Source organism: Suricata suricatta, chromosome 5 (genome assembly GCF_006229205.1).
Source record: "Suricata suricatta isolate VVHF042 chromosome 5, meerkat_22Aug2017_6uvM2_HiC, whole genome shotgun sequence".
Classification (NCBI taxonomy): domain Eukaryota; kingdom Metazoa; phylum Chordata; class Mammalia; order Carnivora; family Herpestidae; genus Suricata; species Suricata suricatta.
Genome location: NC_043704.1, coordinates 113,974,575 through 114,002,551, shown reverse-complemented (window position 1 = coordinate 114,002,551; position 27,977 = coordinate 113,974,575). Strand labels below are relative to the sequence as shown.

Below are 27,977 nucleotides of genomic sequence, written 5' to 3'. Positions count from 1 at the left end.
GGCCGTGACACATGGTAGCTTGTATTCGGTTTATATTCTGCTGTTGCCATTCTGGAATTTCTGCTTTTATCTTTGAGTTTGTTATTTTATAAGTTGAATCCAATGGGACAACAGAGCACAACGTCAACAAAGAAATGTGTGCAACGTTACGGACCCATTGTTCCGTGAGGCCCAGTGTGCTGCGCTCTAGAAGTACTAAATTCCATTGGACTCAGGACTGCGTGGGAGTTAGATCCAAGGTGAGTGTGCTTTGTCTACAGCTAAGTAAGTGGAGGGTGCTGAAGCCCCCAGAAGCCATCTTTTCCCTTTGAACCAGACCTTGCCTCTAGTGCAGAAGAAAGGCAATCGCATTCTAAGAAACCCAAAGGACTGAAAAAAGTCTACTATATCTCTCTTACTCTCACTTCCTTGTATTAGCCAATAACTTACACTGAGAGGAATGAAGGGATAGATGGGGCAGTCCGTACGGAGTCCTTCTTTATCTACCAGCAAGCTAAAAGTAAAGAGCTTTGTAGAATGGGTTTGTATCGAGAAGTGATATAAAAACAGTTCAGTTTGTGTGGCTTTCCCCCTGTTTTGGTAAGAATGAAATACATATGTATGTATGAACTACAAAATACAAATTGTGTAATTTTGGTGATTCTGCATATGGGGTAAATGTTCTTATATTTGCATTTAAAAGTGACATTGCCAAATATAAAGAAAAATCAAAAATCCATGCAAGTGATTTAAAATTTTAACTGTAAAGCGGTGCCTGGGTGGCTCAGTCCGTTGAGCATCCGACTTCAGCTCAGGTCATGATCTCACAGTTCGTGAGTTCGAGCACTGTGTCACGCTCTGTGCTGACAAACAGTTCAGAGCCTGGAGTCTGCTTCTGCTTCTGTGTCTCCACCCTCTCTTCCCCTCCCCTGATCATGCTCTCTCTCTCTGTCTGTCAAAAATAAATAAATGTTGAAAATTTTTTAAAAAATTAACTGTAAAAAAATATTTTTTGGAGACTCCTGGGTGGCCCACTTGTTTAAGCGACTGACTTCAGTTCAGATCATGATCTCATGTGCACCAGGCCCTCTGCTGTCATTGCCAGGCACTTTGGATCCTCTGTCTGCCTCTCTCTCTGCCCATCCCTCCCTCAAAAATAAATAAACATTTAAAATAAAAAAAGATATTTTTAAACTTAGAATGATATTAAGTAACAAGTTAAAAAAAAACATAACAAAAAGAAGATGTTGACCACATCTCCCCTTCGACCACCAAAGTCTTTCTGTTTTATAAACTCGGTAGCTCTTTCTCACCTCGTTTTTCCACCAGACTCTGCCCACTGCTTAGAGCACTGTCCTCCCTGCCTTTCACCTGGCCTGGCTCGCTTCCCCTCTGAGTGAAATGTCACATTGTTCTCGCTCACGGCTCCCTGTTTGTCTCCTAGCACTTACTACTTATAATTATTTATTAATTCTTTAATTTACTTTTCAAAAAAAATTATCTTCCCAATTACATTGTAAGCTCCCCAGAGAAAGGGACTATGATCTGTTTACTCACTAATGTGTACTCAGTATGTACAGAGGAGGCAGCCAATCAATATTTGTTGAACGAATAAATTAATTAATGGAATTTGAATTGAAGGAACTTTGTACCCAGATAATGAGGAATATAATGTGTCATCCCGGAGAAATGTTATTTCACAGCATGAGTGCCTTTCAGTAGGGATGCCAAATAAAGTACAGAACGCCCAGCTAAAAGTAAATTTTTATTTGTTAAATCCTGTATCTAATCTTGTGCTTTTATTAGCTAAGACTGGCAACTTCAAGAAACAATTATAAGATTTGAGTCGTTAAATAAAGCGTGACTATGATAATAGCACAGTGTAGTAGTTCGAGTCTTGTTTCAGTTATCAGCCCACATTGGGATCTGACCGCTGTACGTTACGTACCAACACGCCTCTGCCTTTCTGGGGGAAGGTTCACAGACGCCCCCTGCTCCCACCGCCCCACAGCTTGATCTTCAGATCTCCAAAGTATGCCAGGGCCATTTAGTTCAAGCCGCCGTTTCTCACTTGGATTAATATGGTGGCTTCTTATCTGGTCCTCCCTGTGTCCTTATCCCCTTTAATTTGCTTTCACGTGGCATCTAGACTAGGGTTTTCTCCCTAAAGTACGTTTCGTCATCCCTTTCCCCTATTTAGTATGATCGCGTTACCTATGAAAAAGTCTTCACAGGGACATGGTTAAGTGTTGTCGCTTGTGTGCTTGGTGATTCCCTCCTCACCTTCCATTTCATTATGCTGGTTATTCACAGCTTCCCCATCCTGCCATGTGTTTAGAACTCTCTATTTGGCATACTCATCTCATTGTGGAGGGCGAGAAAATAAGCTCTCTTCCGTTTTTTAAGGGTCTTTCGCTGTGTCTGAAAATTAGACAGACAAAGATAGGTTCACAGGAAAAAAGCACACATCTTTATTTAACATAACGTGTATGTGATGACATGTGAGTCTGTTTAAGGGAATCAAATCCCAAAGAGACAGCAAGGACCGGGTGTTTTTACGCTGGGTTTGCTGAAGAGTGGCAGTCATGTCACGGTAGGATATGTTAAGGAATGTGAGGTTAAGTGTGGTAAACTGGGGGAAACTTAGCAAAGCCGGTTCCTTAGATTCTTCTCAGACCTTTGTCTTAGGAGCTGAGGAAGCTCCGCAGGTGCAGGGGGGTGTCTCTCAGGTGAAAAATGACGTGTTTCAGGGGAGAACGATGGGAGGAAGGTCAAAGGGCACCTCCTGCTTCTTCCATGTCCTCAAACGTTTTCAGCTTAAAATATTCAGTACGCTTAGGTGCCATGTTTTGGGGTAGCATGTCCTGCACTCCATCAGTCTGCCAAGTAGCTGTTTCTCTGTGAAGCTTTGCCTGAATCTCCTCCCCACCCTTACCCTACGTAAGGCTGGCTCGGTGACCCTCAGTTTCCCCTTCCTCATGGATGCAGCACACTCAGAGGCAATGTGTTCATTCAAGGTTTCTAGTAGTGCCTATAATTCTCGGAGTAGGGACTCTGATTCAAATGTGTATTCCTTTCACAGTGGCTAAACTATAGTAGGTATTCAATACAGTTTTGACACATGAATAAATACATGTTTGCATGTGTTTAATAATAATTGTCATTACACACACATCTTACTTTTTTGTCATCAAATCAAAAAGCAGAGGGGAGATTACAAGGGTATTTATGGTGGTTCGGGTAGCCCATTAAGGATTTATTTTAGAGACACCATAATAAGAACAGTGCGGAAAATTCTTAGTGCTTTGCTAAGCTCTAAACTTATTAACTTAATATCTGTGAAGATCTGCCAGTCATGACCCACATGGTTCCCTCACGTGGAAATGAATAAATAAGTAACATTTCAGGGAGCAGAGTGACAATTCCTGTAATGTATGAAAGAAATCATTAGGCAAATACGTATTTTTCCTTTTCTTTTTCTTTCTTTTTGTTTTATTTTCTACATGCTAAGTTCTGCAAGACAAATGCCAACCTACTAACAATGGTTCAATTTGGCTTATCACGAGAAATCAGTATAATTCAAAAAATTAGAACTATATGTGAAGCCAGTTGTTTTCATCTATATCAAGGTTCTGAAGTGTGGCTGTAATGACATCCTGTCAATATTGCCTGCCTTGTTCAAAAAGACTGTTCATTAAGTAAAGCTATAAACTTCCTGTCATAAGGGATATGTGTTGTTTTCTAATTAAAAATTGTTTTCAGCACACAAGTAATTTATGACTATATTCCTATTATGAAATTCAGGCAATACATATGTGCACAATGTTAAATGTGAACCTTCTTCCCTTGGTGGGATTCTCACGCCCTCACTGCCTTCCCAGGGGTAACCACTGCTGGTATTATGCTGCCTGATTTGAAGTCCTTCTTCTGTTTTACACACACACACACACACACACACACACGTGTGTGTGTGTGTGTGTACATATATATATATATACGTACATTTCTCTAAGTACAGTTTTTTTTACACAAAATCATACTGTACATATTTATATCTAAAATTCTCAGTGAAATCTGTAATGAACATTTGCAAGCTTACATGTTCTCCTTTTCTGGTTGAAAGCAACGTGTTGGAGATTTCACTCTTCTCTCTTCTCCATCCCTACACTCTGAGTAGGATTTACCCCCCCATGCTTCCTGGCTGGAACTGAACTAGCTTAGTCAGTCAGTCTATCCCTCCTCCAGGCCACAGTGGCTGGCTTCTGGTTATGCTCTAAACCCACCTGAGCCGATGAGAAAGGGGAGACATCATGGAGAATTGAAAGAAGCTATAAGAGATGCTTTGCAAAGTCAGAGGGTGAAGACCTTCTCCACATTAGACTTGATTTTTATTTCTTTAAAAATAAACAATGAGGGGCACCTGGGTGGCTCAGTCAGCTCACGTCATGATCTCACAGTTCGTGGGTTCAAGCCCCACGTCGGGTTCTGTGCTGACAGCTAGCTCAGAGCCTGGAGCCTGCTTCAGATTCAGTGTCTCCCTCTCTCTCTGCCCCTCCCTTGCTCACGCTGTCTCTCTCTCTCTCTCAAAAATAAAACATTAAAAAATTAAAAAATAAAAATAAATAAACAATGAGACAGAAATTTTAGGGCATCACTGTTCAGATCAGTGAAAGTGTTACTGACTGCCCAATATTGCTTGTTGAAAATAATATCACATAGCACTAAGATATTATTCTCTAGGTTGAGTATATTAGGGTTTCTATCTTTTAGTATTTTCAAGTGGACTGGTCTGCAATGCATGTGCACACTCTGTCAAGCAGGCTGGGCTTCTACTTCAGAGGAGGGGTATTCAGCCTTTCTCATCATGACTTTAAGGTCAAAATGATGGTCAGGGATGACACTTAATCAAATATGAGATGACTTTCACAAATTTGACAGTTACCTAATTTGAGATGGCTTTCATAAGTCAGGTTCTTCTTTGGCCTTTATGACCAATATTAAGCAACAAGTGGTGACTACTTTTAGATGAATATTTTCTGTAGAGATTATGTGTTTGAATTATTACAAACTTATCAAGTGATTTTTATTCCAGGAAGGTATCTACAAATCTTGAGGTGACTGTCTTGAGAATCACATTTTCCCCTCACTTTTTAACCTAAGAGAAGAAAAACATTATTAAATATATGGAGAGTATAAAGGGAAACTTCCAGCTTATACAAAATATGACCAAATGTTTCTCAGAAAAAAATAGAAAAGTCATCTTTCTTCATGAGAACTTCCATGAGGGCTCTCTTTCCATTGGGAATGATCAAGGTGAAGGAAGATGTAGTCTTGTTGCCTTTGGAATCACATAAGAAAACACTGACCCCACCCTCACTTGGTTTTATTATTTTAATTTTTAAATGTCTATTTTTAAGAGAGAAAGAGAGAGTGGGAACGGAGAGGGGCAAAGAGAGGGAGACACAGAATCCAAAGCAAGCTCCAGGCTCTAGACTGTCAGCACAGAGCCTGACATGGGGCTTGAACTCATGCACTGTGAGGTCATGTCCTCGACTGAAGTCAGACACTTAACTGACCGAGCTACCCAAGTGCCCCTACCATCACCTGGTTTTAAAAATTTCTTTTAACTTAAGCAGTTTCAAATGAGTTTCTGTCACTTTGCAGCTAAGAGTCCTGACTAATGGATAGCCTGTGTTACAAATATATGAGATAAACTCTTCTCCTCAAGGAGTTTATAAGAATAAGGAGGGATGCTGACATAGAGCACCATAATGCAGGGTTAGAGATGTGCATGCCGAACAGATGCCTAAGAGATGCTAACAGTGGTGCTAATGCCTGAGCCGGAGTCTGAATCTTACAAAGATATTAATGTTAGACAATTAAAGGGCAATAGGAAATATCAGATGGAAAGCAGGATGTGAAATTGCATGGGAGTGAGAGAGGATGTGGTGAGTTCAGGGATATACAACGTTCTTCTTCATTCAAAATACATCTGTTGAGGGTCTGTATCTATGGGGATGCCATTAGTAAAACAGATAAAATTCTTGCCCTGAAGGATCTTACATTTTTGTGATGGGAAACAGAAAATAAGTCAGTAAGTAAACATATAAAAGTAAGGTATTTTTATAAGGTATAATATAGAAGGTATATTTATACAAGTGTTATGAAGAAAATAAAGCATATTAAAGGCTATTGTGGACTGGAGAAATAAGTGTTATTTTATATAGGTAGGTCAGGGAAAACTTCTCTGATAAAGTAATGTGACAAAGGCTGCTAATGGTCTCCCAGAGTCCACATTTTCTTCTTCCGTTGGTTATAGGATAAGTGTTAGCTGGCCGCAGCACCACACTGCTAGAATGGCATTGCCAAGCCTTTCCTACAGTTGGTGATGGGGATATAAGTAGAAGTGATGTGTGCAGCTGAGCTTTGCCTCCTCTTGCTTTTCCTTCTCTCCCAAAGTCTGGAAGATGAACATGGTGGCAGGTGTGGTGGCTGTCCCAGGCTTCGAGACGGAAGCTGAATTTTGAGGATGGTTAAGCAACAGGAGCAAAGATGTCCGAGTGTCTAATATATGAAGCAGTAATAACAGCGTAGGACCGCCAATACCAGAGTCATACAGGATGGAGGGATAAACTTCTATCTTCCATATTTTTAAAATCATTAGTATGTTTTGCCTTGTTACAACAGCCAAATCCATATTTAAATTACTAGAGGTAACATTTGAGTAATGCTTGAAATAGTGAGAAATCATGAAGGTTTATGGACAAAAAGCATTCTTTTCAAATTTTTTAAAACATTTATTTATTTCTGAGAGACAGAGAGCGAGCAGGGGAGGGCAGAGAGAGAGGGAGACGCAGAATCTGAAGCAGATGCCAGCTCCAAGCTGTTGGCCCAGAGCCTGATGCGGGGCTCAAACTCATGAACTGCAAGATCATGACCTGAGCCGAAGTCAGCTGCTTTACTGACTGAGCCACCCAGGCGCCTCACAAAAAGCATTCTTATTAAGGGCCTGGCAAAAGTGAAAGCTCTGCAGTGGATCCTACTTAAAATGTTCCAATTACAGCAAGGAGGCCAGTGTGAAAGGAGCAGTGTGAAAGAAGGAAGGTGTTCATCTATGAAGTCCAAGTATTTACAAGGGAACTAATTACTTAGGGTCATGTAGTCTGTCATAAGGACTTGAAAGTTTACTCTGAGTGACAACAGATTATACTCTGAACTTTTGAGCAATAAGTAACATGACCTAACTTATCTTTTACAAGGTTATTCTGGTGGTAGGGTGGAGAATGTCTGTGAGGGCAAGAAAGGACATAGTAAGGCCAGTTCAGAGGCTACACCAACCATCTAGTGATGGTTTGATAATATGGCTAGAACAAAGGTAGGGAGCTAGAGATGGGGATATTTAAACTTAAGGAAAAAAAAATACATAGGACTTGCTCATGACTTAGTAGTAAGAAAGGGAGGACAGATGGAAAACTCTAAGAGTTCTGACTTGGGTGGTGGAAAAATGGATTTACCATTGAGGGAGATGGAATGTCTGTATGAAGGCAGTTTTGGGACCTTGGAAATGAGGAGCATGATTTTGGGCATATTACATTTGAGATGCCTATTAGGCAACCAAGTAGCGATGAGAGTAGGCCGTTGAGAAAAAAACTCTAGAGTTTAAGAAAGAGGTCTGGGCTGCTGAGATAATTTTGGGTGGCAGTAGCCCATAGATGAAATTCAAAAACATGAGTCCTCCAAGCTCACCAGGAGACTGAGTGTAGACAGAGAAGAACAGGATTCTGGATAGAACCCTAGGGGCACTCTGGGCATTTAAGGATTGGGGAGATGAGTAGGAATCAGCAAATGAAAATGAGAAGGAGCAGCCAAATAGGGAGAAAGAGAGCTCAGTTAGAGTGTACCCAAGTGGACAAGAAATGGATTTCGAGAAAGACTATGTTATCAGCTCTGCCAAATAATGTAAATAGGTCGAATGAGTTGAGGACTGAACATTGACTACTGGCTTTAACATGTAGAGGTCATTAAAGTCCTTGACAAAAGAGGTTAGGTGCAGTGGGGGGTAAAAACGTCAGTGAAGTGGTTCAAGCATCAATGGGTAACTTGGAGGGGGTATGTATTTGGGGGTCTTTTTATGGATGGTCATTATTAAGAATTATTTTTAAATAGTTACACTTATTAAGTTTTATTTTTATGCCAATGGAAAAAAGTGAAGAAAAGGATTGGGAAAAATAGGAGACCACTACACGAGTGAGATTTCTGAATAGGGGAGTAGGGTTGGCAGCTAAGATACATGTGGTGGAGTTGGACTTAGAACATGAAGATTTTATTACTATGACATGTTTATAACAGAAGAAGAGACAAACTATATGGATACAGATATAGGTACAGCTTGTTGAAGCGGTGATGAGAGCTGAGATTTGTGTGCAGCCAGTAGTGGACATAGATGCCAAAATGCAGCAAAACTAAACCAAAAATAAATATGAAATATCTCAGGGATTCCATAGAAATCTTGGGGAAGCCATTGGAGTTCCTTACCTGACATCTGCATTGTGTTAAACACACAAATTCTCTCTCTCTCTCTCTCTCTCTCCCACACACACACACACACACACACACACCTCTTATTATGTACAAATGAACATTTTTTCTAAAACATCAGATAATCTGATACCAGTATTGATTGATTGTGATGCCTTGTAGAAAATTAAATCTCCTCTTCCAGCATTTGCAAAAGAGAGAGAATAATATACTTACATATAACTTGTGAACACAGACTTCTCTATCAAAATCCCTTGTGGATATCTCCATTTGATTTCCCATAGATATTCCAGATGCAAAAAATAAAAAACTCTTCCTCTAATTTCTCCACCATATTTGAGTGAATGGGCACTGTCATGAACCAAGATACCTAACTCTTCCCCCCTGAATATGTAATCTAGACCTTTCTCCATTTTCTCACCATTCCAAGATTAATTAACAAGTCCTAAAAATTCTACCCCCTACATATGTCATCTTATAATTTCTGTTTCAGATATCTGAAGTCTAGGTCCTTGTGAATAAAATGGCATAAATTCATAACATTTTCTTTGGATTTGTTTTAATTGAATTCTTATTTCCTAAATTCTGTTTGCTGCGGTCATTGCTGTGTTCTATTGTTTCTCTTCTTCCACAAGATTTTGCTTTTATTTTCTTAGATTTAAAAATGAATTTCTCAACAATTCCAGCATTTTCTGTTTCCATATTTCTGGTGCATGGTTTCTAATCTTTGTCATAAAATATTTATTAGTGGGGCACATGGGTGGCTCAGTTGGTTGAGCGTCCGGCTTTGGCTCAGGTCACGATCTCATGGTTTGTGGGTTTGAGCCCTGTGTCGGCCTCTGTGCTGAGAGCTAGTTCAGAGCCTGGAGCCCGCTTTGGATTCTGTGTCACCTTCTCTCTGACTCTCCCCTGCTCATGCTGTCTCTCTCTGTCTCTCAAAAATAAATAAAAAACATTAAAAAATGAAAAAAATTATTAGTGAATATTTACTAATATATACCAAAATAGCAAACACCTTAGATTTTAACAGAGTTGTAGAGTAGTGACCTTCAACTCAGGAAAAGTGTTTCTGCATCTGGATTTCCTGCTCACCCTCGAATTTGAATAATGAGTCCAATAGCTTTATGAGTAATTGGGTTTTTTGTGCAATTAGAACTTTCTGCTGTATTATAATTTATAGTATAGTCGAGCAACATGTAATGAGTCATTTTACTGAGGCTTTTATAGAAGTTATTCCTGAAGGTCTGTCTAAGAGGCTAAAATATGTCTGAATTAAAAAGAATGACAAGTTGCAATCAGGACTGTAAAATAAAGGTGCTCAGTAAGCAGCCCTATTACAATCAGAAAGTGAAGGAAACGGATCTCTGTCTTGTGTGCAGAGGCAGAGGAAATGATGAATACCTTAGGTAACTCATTCTCTGCAAAATCAATCTTTCACTGTCAATTTTAAATGAACTAATTTGTTCACAAATCTGCTCAGTCAGTTTGGAAGCATACTCTGTTCCTTCGTATTAGCAAATCCTTTAATCTTGACTAGTCCACTGAGTAAGAAATCTAGAAATGTGTTAATATGATTGGACATATGTAGTAGGATAAGAATTGATTCTTTTAATTAGTGTCTGCTCAAGTTAGAGTCCCTTTCTTGGCTGAACTATTGACCTACTAATATATTAAGAGATTATGTTATGACTAACATATATCCAAAGTTCGATTTAACTCTTTCTTTATCAGCTAATCTTGCAGAATACTTTCTAGAGACTAAATCCTTTATTTTTTTTAAGGAATGTTTTGCTTTAAGTGGTATAATTTGGAGAATAGAAAGGAAGAAATATCTGAACTTTAACGCTTTGCACAGCAGCATATCTATAAATTGTGCATTGATACAGCTCTATTTGGGGAACCCAACATCTTCATAAATTTAACTGCCATCTACTAAAATGAAAAGATGGTCAATATCATATTTTGCATGAGCCTCACTTTTAAATGGTTAGAATTGTATGCACATTTCCTCCATGATGTTGTAGAATAATATGAGAAAGAAACCCAAGAATTATGTGAATATAAGATTTTGTTAAAAGATATGGAAATGAGATATTGTAAGTATATGTCTATCTTTCTGTTATTTTACATATATTGGTAGTTACTAAATAGGCATGTACCTTTTGATTCAGAAAATGAAGAATATGGAAATTTATGTACGGTAGATGCCTATAAAACTTAAAGATACATTTCAAACTTATTTAGGTTTTACTTAAATACATTAAGAATTGTCTTTTTTAAAATTTAAACATTTATTTATCACTGAGAAACATAGAGAGACAGAGCATGATCATGGGGGGTGGGGGAAGAGAGAGGGGGAGACACAGAATCTGAACCAGGCCTTTGAGCTGTCAGCACAGAGCTGGACACGGGGCTCGAACCCACAAAATGTGAGATCATGACCTGAGTTGAAGTAGGATGCTCAACCAATGAGCCACCCAGGCACCCCATGAAGTGTATTCTTAAATAAATTACATCTGCCTATGTTAAAAGAAAAACTATTCATGGAAATATCAAAAACCATTATATACATTTATATATACATTCTATAATTTGGTTTATTTATTTGAGAGAGAGATTGAGAGAGGGAGACAGAGAATCTCAAGCAGGCTCCATGCTCAGTGCAGTCTGACATGAGGCTCAATCTCCTGACCTTGGGATCATGCCCTGAGCCAAAGTCAAGCGTCTGATGCTCAGCGGCTGGGCCACCCAGGTGCCCCTCTATACTACTATTTTTAGATTTTATAGTTCTATTTTATTTTTTTAACTTGTTACTTATTTAAGTAATCTCTACACTCAATGTGGGGCTCGAGCTCAAGACCCTGAGATCAGGAGTCACATGATCTTTTGACTGAGCCAGCTAGGCATCTGTACTTCCTATTTTAGATCCTTTTTAAGTATTATCAGTTTGGCTATTTTACTAATTTTTCAAAAGTTGTTGCATCACATAAAATAGAGCATAAACAAAGTATTAGCAATAAGTTTGAGACAGGCTGTGTTCATATATTTCACACACACTGTGGTGAGACGTTTGGAAGGACGGAATGCGTTTACTTCATTCAGCAAATAATCATCTTACACTTTCCATGTGTAATATCCTATACTAGACATTTTGTAGGAATTCAAAGGCTCTCAGATGCATGCAGGTCCTAACTTAAAGGAAATTTCAATTGGAATTTTAATGTCAGTGGCTATGCATTACTTTAACAAGTAAGTGGGGTTTACACTGTGCAAAACTGATACCCTGATCTCCCCCCTAAAAACTCCTCCGCCACTACTTTTTCTCATTGACTTGTAGCAACTCCGTTGCTCCAGTTGACCAAACCAAAAACCTTTGGTTTTTAATTCCTCTCATTCCTTCTCACTCCACACTTAATTTGGTAGGAAATACTGTTGCCTCTGTCTTAAACTTTATCCAGACTCAAAGTGTTTTACCTCCTCCAGAGGTTCCTTTCTGGTGCCGGTTATCACCATCTCTCTCTCGGATATTGTATGACCTCCGAATTGTTCTTCTAACTGCTGTCTTCGCCCCGCCCCTCCCCCACATTCTAGTAACACATTTCGGGGTGATCCTGTTAAAACTTAACTCAGCTCCTACCACCCTTCCATTCAAAACCTTTAACATCTCTGTATTTCACTCATCACAAGTAGCTTAGTACTTATAATGGCTTACGGGGTCCTTAAAGAACCTTCCCTCTCTTATTTCTATGACCTCATCTCCTCCTCTTCCTCTCATTCTGTTACAGTTACTTTGGCTCTCTAGCCAGTCCTGAAGCGCCCCACTCGCACTGCCGCCTTAGAGCTTGGGGACCAGCTGTCCCTCCTGCCTGTGAGCCTCCTCATCCAGACAGCCCCACGGGTTAAACTTGCCACCCCCTTCCAGACGGCTCTAATGTCTCGTTCTCAGTGAGGCCTGCCATGACAACCACATGTAAAATCACACTTTCACCTGCAGTCCAAACCTCCCTTGCCCCCCTATATTATTTTTTTCTCAGCACTTACCAATTTTTGACATTCTACATAGTTGGACTTATTTATAATGGCTATTTTGAATTCAGCGTCTCCCTAGAATCTCTGTTTTACCTGCTGATGGTATTCTGAACTGTTAAATTAATGCCTGGCATATAGTAATATTCATTAAATATTTATTGAATAAAAGAAGAGTTAACACTTATACTAGATTGTAGTTTGAGTATAAAATCTTTTCTGTCTTAAAGAGTATGGCCACCTTGTATTATGTTCTTATGTTGCATTATTACTTTAGTATTTAGTTTCCCATTTTATTTCTAAAGATATAATATGGATTTTCTTCCAAAGCATTGATATTTGACTTTGCAGATGTCTACATTGGCCATGATATATGAATCAAGGGTTAAGATATTTGTCTCACTAGTTTTCTATTGGTGTCTTGATTTCACAATTTGTGGCTGCAAATGCAGTGAGCTGTTTCTTTTTTTTAATTTTTTAAAGTTTATATTTATTTATTTTGAGAGAGAATAGAGAGCAAGCTGGGGATGAGCAGAGAGAGAGAAAGAGATACAGAATCCCAAGCAGCCCCCACGCTGTCAGCGCAGATCCTGATGCAGGGCTGGAGCTCACAAACTGTGAGATCATGACCTTAGCTAAGTCAAGAGATGCTTAACTGACTGAGCCACCCAGGCGCCCCTGGTTAGTCCTTTTTCTAAACTTTTTGCTTTGTTTGTTTTGTGATAACTGCTGCAATTATGTCTCGTTTGGAAATAGATCTGAAGAATAAGCTATTCAACAATCTTTTACTTATAAATCCAAATTTCCTATTCATTCATAAAATATAATGAGAAATCTCAAGTACTGCAAAAATTTATTTTAACCTCTTCTTCCTAAAGTATACTTTAACAATTTTCTCTCCTTACATTAATTAATAAATTACTATTCTTTACATTTAAATAGTTTATAGGTGCTTAATAAATTCTGTGGATTAATTCATTAACTTTAAAGTCCATTTCTCTTTTGGCACTAATTAATCCATTTAGTATGTTGAGAGAGAACCATTGGGCCCTACCATTATATTTTATTGAGATAACCTAGCATTTAATAGAAGATGTAAGTAAACCTCAATTTTTTTTTAAGATCACAGCTTCTCATTATGTGAAACAAATGACTTGCCTATTTTGCAAGTTTCAAATTAAATTTGGCAACACATTCTCTCGGTGAGGATCTGCAGAAAAGGCACTCTGTGTGTTGCTAATAGGAAAGCAAAATGATCCATCCCATGTAGAGGGAACTTTGGTAACATCTGGCAAAGTTACATAGACTCAAAATCTTGAGTCCAGCTCTCTAATAAAAGCAGGCCCGGAAATGAAGATTCGTGTACAAAATGGATAATAAGGGAAGTGCTCCCAGGAAACTGCTGAGGGAGTGAGGGCAAGAAAGACAAAGATGTCTTGCAAGAATTCACTTTCAGGCCGTTTTCAGAAAGAAGCTTCTGCCCGGTTTCACAGGAGTACCTGGGCTTTCACACTTTGACAGCAATTCATTCCTTGTCAGAAGCCTCCCTGGAAGGAGGCAAGTTCAGTGGCGTCTGCTCTAGTATCTTGAGGGCAGTCCTTTAGTTGTAGCTGAAGGCCAAGAGGAGCAAAGGCTCCCAGAGGCTGGAGGAGGGGCGCACAGAAATGGGAAGAAGGGAGAGCTTAAGGGAGCGAAGACTGTGTCTGTGATACTCAGAAATCCCATCTCTAAGAATATATTCCAAAGATGTACTGGAAAAATACAGTGAGGACTCCACAGGCTACTCAGAGTGGGACTATGTATGATACCAAAGAGTGGAATTGACCCACATTATCAGTCGGTTAGAGACTACTTGGTACATTGACATATTGATGAACCTTAATTACAAACTGAATGAGGGTGACATCTCTACTGATAGTTTTATCTGTGTTCTGTTGGTAAGTGAGAAAAGCAAGTGTGAGAAAGTGATAGAAATGCAAATATCAATATGTATTATTGCCTATATTTTCTAAAATATATCATAGAAAAATAACCTCAAAATTAATAAAAATAGGACAGAATGAGTGGGACAGGGTTGGAAGCAAGATTTTTGGGGGGCATCTTGTTAGGGAACTCTAACTGTTTAATGATGAAAACAATTGCAAAACAGTCTAGTTAAAAACAATAACACAATTGATTTGTATCTAAACACAAATTTAAATGGGCCTAAAAACTGAAAAATAACTGAAGCAAGTGAACCTAAATTTTTATCAGTTGGAGGAATAACCACACAAAGAAAAGAGACTTACATCAAGTGATCTTGAAATACAATACTTGATTGTATATCCTGAGTGTAGTATACTCAAATGATTAAAAAACGTAAGCTTTATTCAAATCTTAAACTTTATTCTTAATTTTAATGGTAATCTTAACATAATTTTGAAATTATTTTAGGTATACTTTAAAATAAAAAATTAATGTAGTGTTTTTGGAAACCATAAATTTTTGAGGTAGAGAAAAAGGATAAAATTATAAAATATAAAAGCTAAGTAAACCTATACGAAATTTATATCATATTAAATTTAAAATATCAGTATTGATTCAAATTCACTGTGTGTGGATTGCGTGTGTGAGCATGCATCATTTATTTCACTAATGTCCACTAAGAAACAAGTCATGAGAATTCTATAGCAGTGTGCACCCCTAGAACCCGGCTTGTGGTGTGTAAACGTCATTTGCCACTGAAAGGAACCAGGGTTCCTCTGGGAAATCACTGATTTTATACCTAATGTAAGGGCTAAAATAATAAAATTCTCAGAAGAAAATACAGGAGTGAATCCTCATGGTCTTGAGTCAGGAAATAATTTTTTAGATTCAACACCAAAAATACACAAGCAATAAGAGGAAGATCAATAAGTTGGATTTCATCATCAAGAAAGTAAAAAGATATCCCACAGCCTGGGAGAAATATTTGAAAATCATACCTCTGATAAAGAGCTTGAATTCAGAATGTATAACGAACCTCAAACCTCAATAGTAAAAAGACACCCAATTATAAAAATAGGCCAAAGATTTCAATAGACTTCTCTTCAGTGAAAAATATGCATTGGTAATAAGCACACACACACTCACACCCCCCCCCAAACATCATTAACCATTGAGGAAAGACAAATCAAAGCCACAGAGATATCATTACAAAGCAAGTGGCTTTAATAAAAAAAGGCAGACAAGAACCAGTATTGGTGAGAATGTGGAGAATTTGGAAACTTAATTTGTTGCTAGTGGGAATGTAAAATGGGCAGCCATTTTGGAAAACCTTCTGGCAGGTTTTCAAAATGTTGAACACAGAGTGACATGACACAGGAATTCCACAACTAGTTTTATACCCTAGATAGATATAAGTCCACTCAATAACTGGTATACGGACATTCATAGAGGCATTATTCGTGATAGCCAAAAGGCATTTGAATGACTATTAACATATAAATGAATAAACAAGTGGCATACCCACAAAATGGAAAATTATTCAGCAACAAAAAGGAAGTACACCATAAGAAATATAACTATGGGCTCATAATGGTACGTAACATACACACACAAACATAACTACCATTGGTAGTTACCATCTTACCATTCTAAAAATTGGTAAAGCAAATAGACAAAAATAACATTTTTCAAATTGTCAGTTTAGCTTAATAATATGTATTTATAATACTGTTCCAATCAGATGCAACTTAAAGATATTTTATACTGAGCCTAAAATATTAAAATCTGCAGGTTATAAATTTGACAATTACATTGCTAAGATTGAAAATAACATTTGTTTTCTTTCCTTCCTAAGTTTTTTTTCCTTTTCTGAACTTTCCGCTTTTGTTTCTTTGCTTTGTACTCCATGGGTTCAACCACTCTTAGGAAATACTACTCCTATGGAAAAACAAAAACAAAACAACTTTGAGTCCTACCTGGAAACAATGTTTTTCATACATACCTGGATACAACTTGAGGCTCAGTTCCTTCTCTTTGTAAATAGCATTAGGTTTAAACCTAAAGTGTTTAGCAAGATGCTTTCTAGAGGTTCTCTGGCACCAGCCAAAGATTATCAAGTCATTAACAAGAAAATACATTAGATGAAAGCAAAGATTTCAACTTATAGTGAAATTAGAAAAAAATGATAAAACAATAATCTCAATGATCACTTGACATTGAATAAAAATGAATAGAAATTAGAACCCTTTCATCCTTAAATGTCACTCATAGACATAATAGTTTTAGCAATGTATTATCTTTTTACAGGAAAAATATGTGTATATATATATATATATACACACATGTATATATATACGTATATATGTATATATGTATATATGTGTATATATTTTTACATACATATTTTTTTAAATGTGAGGCTGTATTTAAGGCTCCCATTTGACTTACAGAATCAATCCTAAAATCTACATCCCAAGGCTGTGAAAAATTTGTTTCTGTTTTGTTGTCACAGAGAAACAGCACAAGGGAAAGGCCAGCAAGTAGTGGACCTGGTCAGTGCATCTGCCATCCCCAGGTGCTGTCCTGGTGAGATCTGTCAGTCCTCTCCGCCTTGTGCACTGATGCTGAAGACTCCCCCCTGACCACAGCCTAGTCATTTGCCAGGCTCTCCCCATCATGGGGAGTTACACAGCAACTGATCCTCATGCTCACCCTGCTGTCAAAGCATTCCAATTTTTAATCGCTACATGACTTGTCAGATTCAATATGAACCACATGGTTACAATTAAAACCTCTCTAATAAGGAGAATGCCAAAAAAAAGAGGGGGGCATTGGTGTAAGTATGTTTCCCCATCACTGTTCACATCCTGATACTAAGTTTAACAAAGTTCCTCAACTAAAATTTATGTTTGCATGTGGAGAAACTAAATAGTTATGTCCTTAATTCTTAACAATAAACCGCTGTGTCATCGAAAGGATGTGCCTGCCCTTACTGAGTATTTCTAAGGTTCTGGCTACTCTCACCGAGTACATTTCCACTATGGAAAAGAATCTGTCTCCCGTGATGAGGGAAGAAAGAAGCCAAACTCCGGTTCCAGATCTGTACACCACACCTGTCACTTCCTTACCTACTGGGAGACATTTTATTCTTGGCTACATTGAGCTGGAAATGCTAAAGCATATTTTAAGAACTCTTCTTAAACTCAAGGGAATGGTCTTTGTTTTCCTGATAATGTTACCTGAATCACAGTCCCAGTGATTTCTCCTCTAGAGTTTGCAATTTTGAATTTCCATAAGACTGAGAATTAAAATGAAAATGGAAGGCATATTTTGTTCATTAAACATTGAAATTAATTTACTTTTAGTTGTATAAAAATACTGATCCTATGTTAAATTTTTTTTTCAATGTTTAGTTGTTTTTGAGAGAAAGAGAGAAAGAAAGCAGGGAAGGGCAGAGAGAGGGAGACGGAGAATCCAAAACAGGCTCCAGGCTCTAAACTGTCAGCACAGAGCCTGACAAGGGGTTCAGACTCAGACCTCGAGATCATGGCCTGAGACGAAGTTGAAGGCTTAACCACTGAGCCACCCAGGTGCCCTACTGATCCTATCTTTTAGAACATGTTTAAAAGAGATGTGCCAAGTAGTTATTTACTGGATTCTGACAAGGCATTTCTGTGCAGATGAAAGTCACATCAGCTAACAGACATGTCGGGCTCTTTGTGGAAAGGACACGATGGCATATATATGGTAGCTGCAGACCACCCATTCCAATTCCACAGCGTGCTCCAGTGTTCATGAGATTGGGTAAGGGAACAAATAGTCTCAGGAGCGCTATAGGAGTCAATACCTTGGAGAGTAGACATTTCTATATTTCATTTAGTTCTCTAAAAAATTAACTTCCATTCTGAGATCTTAAAATTTTTTTTCCAGAACATTTTCTGGGTGCCTTTTAGGCATTTTTTTCCTGAATGCCATCAAACAGCAAACAACTATAATGTTAATCTGTAGTTCTGCTTTCTTTTTTTTTAAAAATTTTATCTTATTGTGGTAAGAACACAACATGAGATCTACCCTTATAACAATTAAGTTTTTATTTATTTATTATTTATTTTTTAACATTTATTTAATTTTGGGAGACAGAGAGTGTGATCAGAACAAGGGTAGAGAGAGAGAGGGAGACACAGACTCTGACGCAGGCTCCAGGCTCTGAGCTGTCAGCACAGAGTCTGACGCGGGGCTTGGCCCCACAAACTGTGAGATCATGACCTGAGCCGAAGTCGGACGCTTAACTGACTAAGTTTTTATTTAAATTCCCGTTAGTTAACCTTCAGTGTAATACTAGTTTCAGGTGTACATTATAGTGACTCAGCACTTCTATACAACACCCAGTGCTCATCAAAACAAGTGCCCTCTTTAATCCCCATCACCTGTTCAATCCATCCGCCACAACTTCCTTCTGGTAACCATTAGTTTGTTCCCTATAGTTAGGAGTCTGTTTCTTGGTTTGTCTCTTTCTGTCTTTTTTGTTCCTTTGTTCATTTGCTTTATATCTTAAATTCCACAGATAAGTGAAATTACATAGCATTTGTCTTTCTCTGACTTATTTCACTTAGCATAACACTCTCTAGCTCCACCCATCTCATTGCCAATGGCAAGATTTCATTCTTTTTGATATCAGCCATGAAAATGAATGAAATTTTCCCATTAGCAATGATGTGTGCATGTGTGTGTGTGTGTGTGTGTGTGTGTGTGTGTGTGTGTTTGTATAAACCACTTCTTTATCCATTCCATTAGGTGATAAACATTTGGACTGTTCCAATATTTGGCTATTGTAGATAATGCTTGTATAAACATTGGGGTGCATTTATCACTTTGAACTAGCATTTTTATATTCTTTTGGTAAATACCTACTGGTTTAATTGATGGATCATAGAGTAGTTCTATTAGTTTTTTGAGGAAACACAATGCTGTTTTCCAGAGCGGCTGCCCTAGTTTCCGTTCCCACCAACAATGCTAGAGGGTTCCTCTTCCTTCAGATCCTTCCCAAAACCTGTTGATTCTTGTGTTGTTAATTTTAGTCATTCTGACAGATGTAAGGTGATATCTTACTGTGATTTTGATTTGTATTTCTCTCTGATGATCAGAGATGTTGAACATCTTCTCATGTGTCTATTGCCCATCTGTATGTCTTCTTGGGGAAAAGCATTTGTTCATGTCTTCTGCCCATTTTTAAATTGGATTATTCATTTTTTGGGTGTTGAGTTTTAGAAGTTCTTTACATATTTTGGATACTAACCCTTTATCAGATATGTCATTTGCAAATATCTTCTCCCATTCCATGGGTTTTCTTTTAGTTTTGTTGATTGTTTCCTTTGCTGTGCAGAAGCTTTTTATTTTGATAAGGCCCCAATAGTTTGTTTTTTATTTTGTTTCCTTTCCTCTGGAGAGGTATCTAGAAAGAGGTTGCTATGACCAATGTCAAAGAGGTTACTTCCTGTGTTCCTCTTTAGAATTTTAATGTTTCCATGTCTCACATTCAGGTATTTCATCCATTTTGAGTTTATTTTTGAGTATGGTTTAAGAAAGTGGTTTAGTTTCATTCTTTTGCATGTAGCTGCCCAGTTTTCCCAACATGATTTGTTGAAGAGACCATCTTTTCCCCATTGTATATTCTTTCCTGCTTTGTTGATTTATTGACCATATACTTGTGGGTTCATTTCTAATTTTTCTGTTCTGTTCTTTTGATCTATGTGTCTGTATTTGTGTCACTACCATACTATTTTGATTATGACAGCTTTGTAATATAATCTGAAGTCCAGAAATGTGATGCCTCCAGTTTTGATTTTCTTCTTAAAGGTTCCTTTGGCTATTTAGGGCCTCTATACAAATTTTAGGATTGTTTATTTTAGCTCTTTGAAAAATGCTAGTGGTATTTTGATAGAAATTGCATTAAATATGTAGATTTCTTTGCGTAACATTGACATTAAAACAAAATATTTGTTCTTCCCATCTGTAAACATGGAATGTCTTTCCATTTCTTTGTGTCATCTTCAATTTATTTCATCAGTTTCTTATAGTTTTCAGAGTACAGATGTACAGAGTACATCTTTGGTTAGATTTAATCCTGGGAGTCTTATTGCTTTTGGTAAAAATTTCTCTTTCTGCTCCTTCATTATTTGGTGTATAGAAATGCAACATATTTATGTATGTTGGTTTTGTGCCCTGTGACTTTACTGAATTCATTTATCAGTTCTGCAGTTTTTTGGTGGAGTCTTTTGTGTTTTCTATATAGAGTATTATGTCATCTACAAAGAGTGAAAGTTTGACTTTTTCCTTGCCAATTTGGATGCCTTTTATTTCCTTTTGTTGTCTGATTGCTTTAGCTACGACTTCCAGTACTATGTTAAATACCCTCTTAATAAATTTTTAAGTGTAAAAATCACTACTGTTGACTATGGGTACAATGTTAAATAGCAGATCTCTAGAATTTATTCATCTTGCTTACCTGAAACTTTGTATGCTTTGATTAGTAATTCCTCATCTAGAACTTTCTTATGGAAAGTGCGAGTTAAATGGTGAAATGTCAGAGAAAGCACTAAATGAGTAAGATCTCCCATTACTGGATCTATCTCGTTCCCTGTGTCACAATCTCTCAAACTAGGAAAACATTTTAATGACTTATGGAATCCAGATTTCCATTAATTCTTCAGAAATGTTAAGCATGTCTCATACAAAAGCGTGTCTACATATAAAAGATCAATGCTTCATTTATCACTTAATAACAAAACCAAGGAGAAAACTCTACTTACCACTTTCCTTTCCACTTGCTATAGGCTAGTACTGTGCCAAGAAATATCTTGAAAGAGGATATCTAAGCACATCTTTTAAAATATCAAAATTATATGCAACTTCAGAGTTTATGAGTAGAAGTATTTATAGTATCCCTACCCCATTTACCAACACAGAACCGTGGCTTCCATTCCATAATGTGGGCTTCATGGGGCCATTACCACATCTTTGTAGCCACAATAGGAATACAGTTGTTAATCATGCATGCAGTAGATAATAATGAAAGAATTAGTAATGTAGATTCTTAGACTCTTACCAAGATAAATGCTAATTTCTATTAAGCCAATAGAGAATCCTCATCCCAGCAAACTGTTTCCATTATGACTTTCAAATGACATATATGCTGAGAGAATCATATCCCTAGAGTTTTTCTTTATTCTTTTTATTATTTTTGTCTAGTCTCTTTTGTAAACTGGAATTGAATATCATATAATATTAGGACACAAACTTTCTATCCATTACTCTAGTACGAGTCATACAAACTTGCATTGTCTAGTCAACTTATTAAAAGAAAATGGAAATATCCTATGCCCAGTGAACTAAAAACTTAGGGTATTTCCCATTTAAATTGGTAACTGAAATTGACACCTTCAAAGTTGGAATCTGTTCTTTTTAATTCAATGCTAGCACATTCCAGTAAAAAGGTGACTTTGATGAGATTGTACTGAAGCTCTCAACTCTGGAATGACCATTAAAATCTTAGACAGATTTGAATTAATTGGTTATTTCTCCTTACTGTGATAGAAAAACAAACTGATTGTGGTATAACACTATTAATACATATCTGTGAATACACTTTTACGCCAACCATTTTTATGTTTACTGCAAAAATTCATATTAGAATTTGGGGCTATGTATGGAAAGGATTAAATTGCATCCATTGTTTGTGCTCTCCACTGTTTTGTCTTTTGGTGTTGTTTTGCTGTTTATCCAACAGAGTTTTTCCACTCTGTTCAAATTTTTTTGTATACTTGGGAAGCAAAGGTCTTTAGCTCTAAGAATGCTGACCTGGGCATTGGTGTTGATTTGATGTCATACTGCACCCACTGCCTGGCATCTTCCACAAATCATATTCTGCTTTATATCATATGGCTCAACCCACTCCATTCACCATTGAGAATGATTAACACTACTACACCATATTGCCACATCATCACAGTGATGAACAGAGCTTGAATTTATATGTATATATATTTAAAAGCCTTTTAAGTTTATTTTTTAATGTTTTATTTATTTTTGATACAGAGAGAGACAGAGCATGAAAGGGGGAGGGGCAGAGAGAGAAGGGGACACAGAACCGGAAGCAGGCTCCAGGCTCTGAGCTAGCTGTCAGCACAGAGCCCGACGTGGGGATTGAACCCACGAATGTGAGATGTGACCTGAGCTGAAGTCGGATGCTTAACCGACTGAGCCACCCAGGCACCCCGCCTTTTAAGTTTAAAGTAAATTATAATTCAGAGGCTCTTCATGAAATGTTCAAAGTATAACAGTCAGGAAAATTGTATCTTTTTTTCCCCTTTTCTTTTCTATAGTATCAGTTAATTAGTTTTCAACACAATTTTACTTTTTCCTTTAAGATATTATGGGAGTGTCTTGCCTAACTTCATATGTTATATTCTATTATTATAGAATTATTATTTATTGACCTGGTGAATCAGATTTAGCAATAGAAATATAAGATACCCAGTGAAATTTGACTTTCAGATAAATCATGAAATTTTAAACCTCATTTGGGACATAGTTTCCTAAGTTTACTCATTGTTTACCTGAAACTTGAATTTAATTTGGTGTCCTGTATCTTATTTACAATCTTATTTGTTGATTTGCTAAAATTTCCTAGTAAACATAATTCTAAAACTAAGAAAGGGACCACAATAGAAACCCAATCTGACATGATGAATTATTACATACAGTTAGATAGACTGAAAGGTAGAGAATATCTTTCAAAAGTACAGAGTAAAACACAATTTGGGTTAACTTAACCCTATTGTCATAAAAGTGTTCATTAATTGAGTATCTATGATTTTTAGAAACTAACTATCCTAATTCCAAATGTAACCAGTGCAGCAGAAGTTCCTTTAAAGTTGGGTCAGAAGCTCCTCTATTCAAGAGAGAAATGCTGCCATGGAAGTGATGCAGTTACTTAGGTACAAGCGAAGAGGCCTAGAACAGAACCACAAAGACCTCTGCAAGTAAGGGGTGGCATAAGAAGACTACTCCAGAAAGTGACTAAAAAAGGGCATCCAGGGGAGGAAGACAGGAAGAGTGTTCATTCTCCACTGAAATAAACCACAGAGCCTTGAGATGATGGCTATGTCTAAGACGAGGTAGATGAGGAAATACTCAAGATAAGCCTTACGTATCGGTGGTACCAGAGATAAGTATTGAAAAGGTGATGTAGAAATGTCACAAGGATCCAGGAGCCAACATGAAGAGACTCCCATAGACCCAACGACAGTAATATACTAGAACTCATTAAATAAAAGTTGATTCCACAAGTTTCTACTGACAATAATGAAAGACAGAGAGAGAGAGAGAGAGAGAGAGAGAGAGAGAGAGAAGGGAAACTTGTTCTTTACAGCAAGGTGCTGACTAATAAATATAGAAGGTTTAATTTTTTTAAGTTTATTTATCTTGTGAGAGAGAAAGAGAGCAAACAGGGGAAGGGGCAGAGAGAGGAGAGAGAGAATTCCAAGCAGGCTTTGTGCACTGTCAGCACAGAACCTGGCATGGGGCTCGAACCCACAAACTGTGAGATCATGACCTGAGATGAAATCAAGAGTTGGATGCTTAACCAACCAAGTCAACCAGGCGCCATCGTTGTTTTGCTGTTTAACTTGTCTCCAAAGAGAAAGTCCTTTCCAGTGTTCCTAAGGGTGAGAATGTTATAATGTGACTCATGGAGAAAACACTGCATTAGATAAGGTTCTTCAGGTATGAATTACAATGTTGGTGTCCATGGGTTCAACTAATGTTAATGAGCTGATGACATATATTGAATAAAGTGTCTTTAAATAAACAAATGGAAATCCACATAAAACAAGGTTATGATTGATTGGTTCATGAAAATGTTATGATTAGAGGCTCTCAGGAGCTTAACCCTGTATTTACTCTGGAAACGATGCTCAGTACTTGCTAATTCAGTGTTCACAGAAAGTGGGTAGCACACAACTATTTTGAATAATGACAACTGTTATTACAAAGGGAGAAATAATAAACATACAGTGGAGACATTAGACAAGGCTTTAACTGATTGATCCAAGTTAATATCACTGATAAGGGGCAAATGGACTTTATGGTCACCAGATTTGATACTCTGAAAAGCATATAATAGTCTTCATGTTGTATTCCAGCCCCAAATGTTTAAAAGTTGAATTGAATATTGAGGAAACATGAGAGAACTCTCAGAAGGTGAAAAGCATTCTAGAAAACAATTCATTTATGTTCTTAAAAAAGTCAATGGCTTAAAAAAATCAAAGGGAGGTTGAGAAACTTGTCCATATTAAGTAGACTACCTGAGTTGTGTAAATGCATTGTGCAATTCTTCACAAAAGTCTGTACAAAGAAAGAAGCTACAAAATACATTAAGAAAATAGACTGCATTAGGTAGCAGTTTTATATCAATATTTAGTCCCTGAATTTGATCCTTGTACTCTGGAAATGTAAGAAAATATTGTTGTTCTTAGGAAATACATATAGAAGTGACATGGGTTAATGGGAAATGAAGTATGTAACTTTTGCTGAAAAGGTTCAGGGAAAAACTTGGTATCATCTGTCTATCTATCTATCTATCTATCTATCTATCTATCTATCTATCGTATTGAGAAAGAGGACAAAAGTAGCAAAATATTACAAATAGGTGAATCTGTGTAAAGGGAATTACTTATATAATTCTTGCAACTTCTGTTTATTCAGAATGATTTCAAGACACACAGTTTTTAAAAGGATGAGAAAGCAGCTCAGAACAGTGTGCTGTCAAAGGAGTCCGGGGAAAAGGAAGTTGTCTGCAGTGTCAGATGTGATAGAGGTGAGTGAGGTTGGGATTTAGATTAGCTTTAGCAGCGGGGTGTTGCTAGTGATGCCAATTTCGGCAGGTTTGTAGAGACAGAAGGTTGCTTGTCATGGGTGCAGATGAAGTGGTGTGTGGAAATACAGACACCAAATTCCAGAAGTTAGCTGTTAAAAGGAATATGGTAAAAGGTGGAATGAGTGAAGGAATTGTGTTTTTTTGTTTGTTTGTTTGATATTAAATTGGATAGGTGTCAGCACGTATAAACAGGGATGGGGACCCACCTCTGGCATGTGAGAGGGAGGGGGACCAGTTGAAGACAAGAGGAAAGGAAGTAATAATTGAAAAGGGAGAGCTCTAATGAAAACTAGGAACTGCAATGAAAAGCACAGAGAGGATAGGAGGCAATGTTTAATTCCACTTAATTAACTGGAAAATGGGTCTTTTTAAAAATTGACGTGGTATTAAGATATTTTAAGGTTTTCTTAAGAAAAGTCAGCTTTTGAAACACCTTAGATTAAGATAAAGAGGGTAGAATATTAGCATAGAGAATATGTTTTATTTTATTTTAATTTTTAAATTTTTAATTTTAAATTCAAGGTAGGTAGCATATCGTATAGTGTTGGCTTCAGGAGTAGAATCCAGTGATTCATCATTAACATATAACACCCCGTGCTCGTTCCAACAAGTGCCCTCCTTAATGCCCATCACCCATTTAACTCACCTCCACCTGGAACCCTCAGTTTGTTCTTTGTGTTTGAGAGTCTCTTATGGTTTGCCTCCCTCTCTGCTTTTATCTTATTTTTCTTTCCCTTCCCAGGTTCATCTATGTATTTCTCAAATCCACCTATGAGTGAAACCATATGATGTCTGCCTTTCTCTGACTGGCTTGTTTTCCTTTAAATTAAAGGCACTGCGGCGTGCTTTCACATCTGGAGAAAAGCAATAATTTATCTTTAATATTGTGATTTCTGAAAAAACATAAAAATGTTCATTGCCATCCTATGTCCTCGCGTCTTTTCTGTTTTCTCTAAAATATTCCCTTGTCAACATGTCCATTCTCCTGATATCAGGTCTGGTTTCAGACCTACATCTCTAACTGCCTTCAGAAGTGTGACATTTGGATGTTCCACCTCCCAAGCCACAATCTTCCTCCCCAGACCCGCTTCTCTGGATTTTTTTAGTATCTAATTGAGATGAAAAATAACACAGCACAAAATATTTTGATAGACACAGTTTTTTTTTTCCCCAATGAATGAATAATTCCAGAATGCATCCTTCCATTCTTCCAGGGTACCAGGACAGGAATCATGCATTCCAAACAGAAGAAAAGTATCACATTTAATTTATTTTTTGGCCATAGACCTAATTAAGGAGGTAATGATTTAGCATTTATGGAGTAGCCTATAAAACAAACCACACTGATTGTGAAGACTACTTTAACTTCTCATTAAATGCTAAGGAAACTGTTAAAATTTCAAGCTCATAATTAAAATATTCAGCCTTGGTGCTTGTGTTTGAATCTGAACGGCTTTGGCTGCACGTGGCCCTGGATTTGCCAGCACCAGCTCCGTAATAACCCACGTAGCTTTTTAAAAGTTTAGGTAGGTTATGGGATGTAAATACTAACCAGTAAGACAACGCTAACTGAAAATGGTAAACTTGAGTTCAATATTTTTGTTTGAGTGAGAACAGAAAGAAGTGATAGAGGAAACTTTAACAAAAAAAAAAAAAGGAAAGGGAATGCAGGGACCAGTATTTCTCTAGGGAAAATAGAAAAGCAGGATTTTTTTTTCTGGTATCATGCACCACAATGTTAGTTGACTGTTAACTCTCTACTTATTCTTCTTTGAATTGTTGGGACCAAAGCCATGTGACATTTACCCCACAGCTTCTTTGTATGTTACATTTTTTATTTTCTTTGGACAAAAGCCCATGGCAACTTACTTGTTTGGGGCAACACATATATAAGATTTTATAATCTCAGAATCATCTAATGTAAAGGAATCAGATTCCTTTAGTATTAAATTAGATTAAGGTGTGTTTTTAGAAAGAGCTATATTTATAGTTGCATGAGAAATTGCTATAACTTTTGCTGTTTTTATTTCCCCAAGACTGTAAAAAACGTATGTAGATCATGTTAATCTTGTTCCTCCAGAGTTGCAGTCCTTTTCCTTAACATGCTCCTACGATCTGGCACTATGAACATTTGTGGAACAACTTCGAATAGACATTCACTCTAAGAGACAAAACAGCCACAGTTTAAATATGTGAGCAGATCCATCGAAAAAAATCTCATTCATAAAATAATGGTGCTTTGTAACAAGTTCATGTGACTGTGGAAATTTGAAAAATGTGTTATTGCTTGGGTCGTTTTAAAAACCATGATTTGAAAAAATATGGTGTGAGTTGTAATTCTTTCTAATTAAAAGCCAGGCAAACCCTTAGGTGGGAGTCACAGTAAGCTGCCCTGAGTTTTTCCCAAGCCTAACAAAAGAAAGAAGGACCGGCCACTGCTTGTGCCTGCCAACTGTCTATTGTTCAAGGAATCCAAATAAAGAGGCAAAGGGGTCAAGGGTGAGGAGCTCATATTTCCACTCTACATGACCCC

General features: G+C 37.3%; 2 long non-coding RNA genes across 3 annotated transcripts; one reads left to right on the top strand and one right to left on the bottom strand.

Annotated features, from left to right (window-relative positions):
• The first annotated feature begins 22 nt into the window (after positions 1 to 22).
• LOC115292155 lies at positions 23 to 27,744 on the top strand. 2 transcript variants are annotated; one of them, XR_003908827.1, is made up of 3 exons: positions 23 to 239; positions 25,273 to 25,384; positions 27,525 to 27,744. It is a non-coding gene; the product is annotated as an uncharacterized LOC115292155 (long non-coding RNA). The 2 variants fall into 2 exon arrangements; XR_003908828.1 differs by lacking the exon at positions 27,525 to 27,744 and adding an exon at positions 26,187 to 26,298.
• Positions 3,110 to 12,198, bottom strand: LOC115292154. The gene is made up of 3 exons (XR_003908826.1): positions 11,992 to 12,198; positions 4,922 to 5,134; positions 3,110 to 3,404 (listed from the first exon to the last, which is right to left on the bottom strand). It is a non-coding gene; the product is annotated as an uncharacterized LOC115292154 (long non-coding RNA).
• Positions 27,745 to 27,977: the final 233 nt, after the last annotated feature.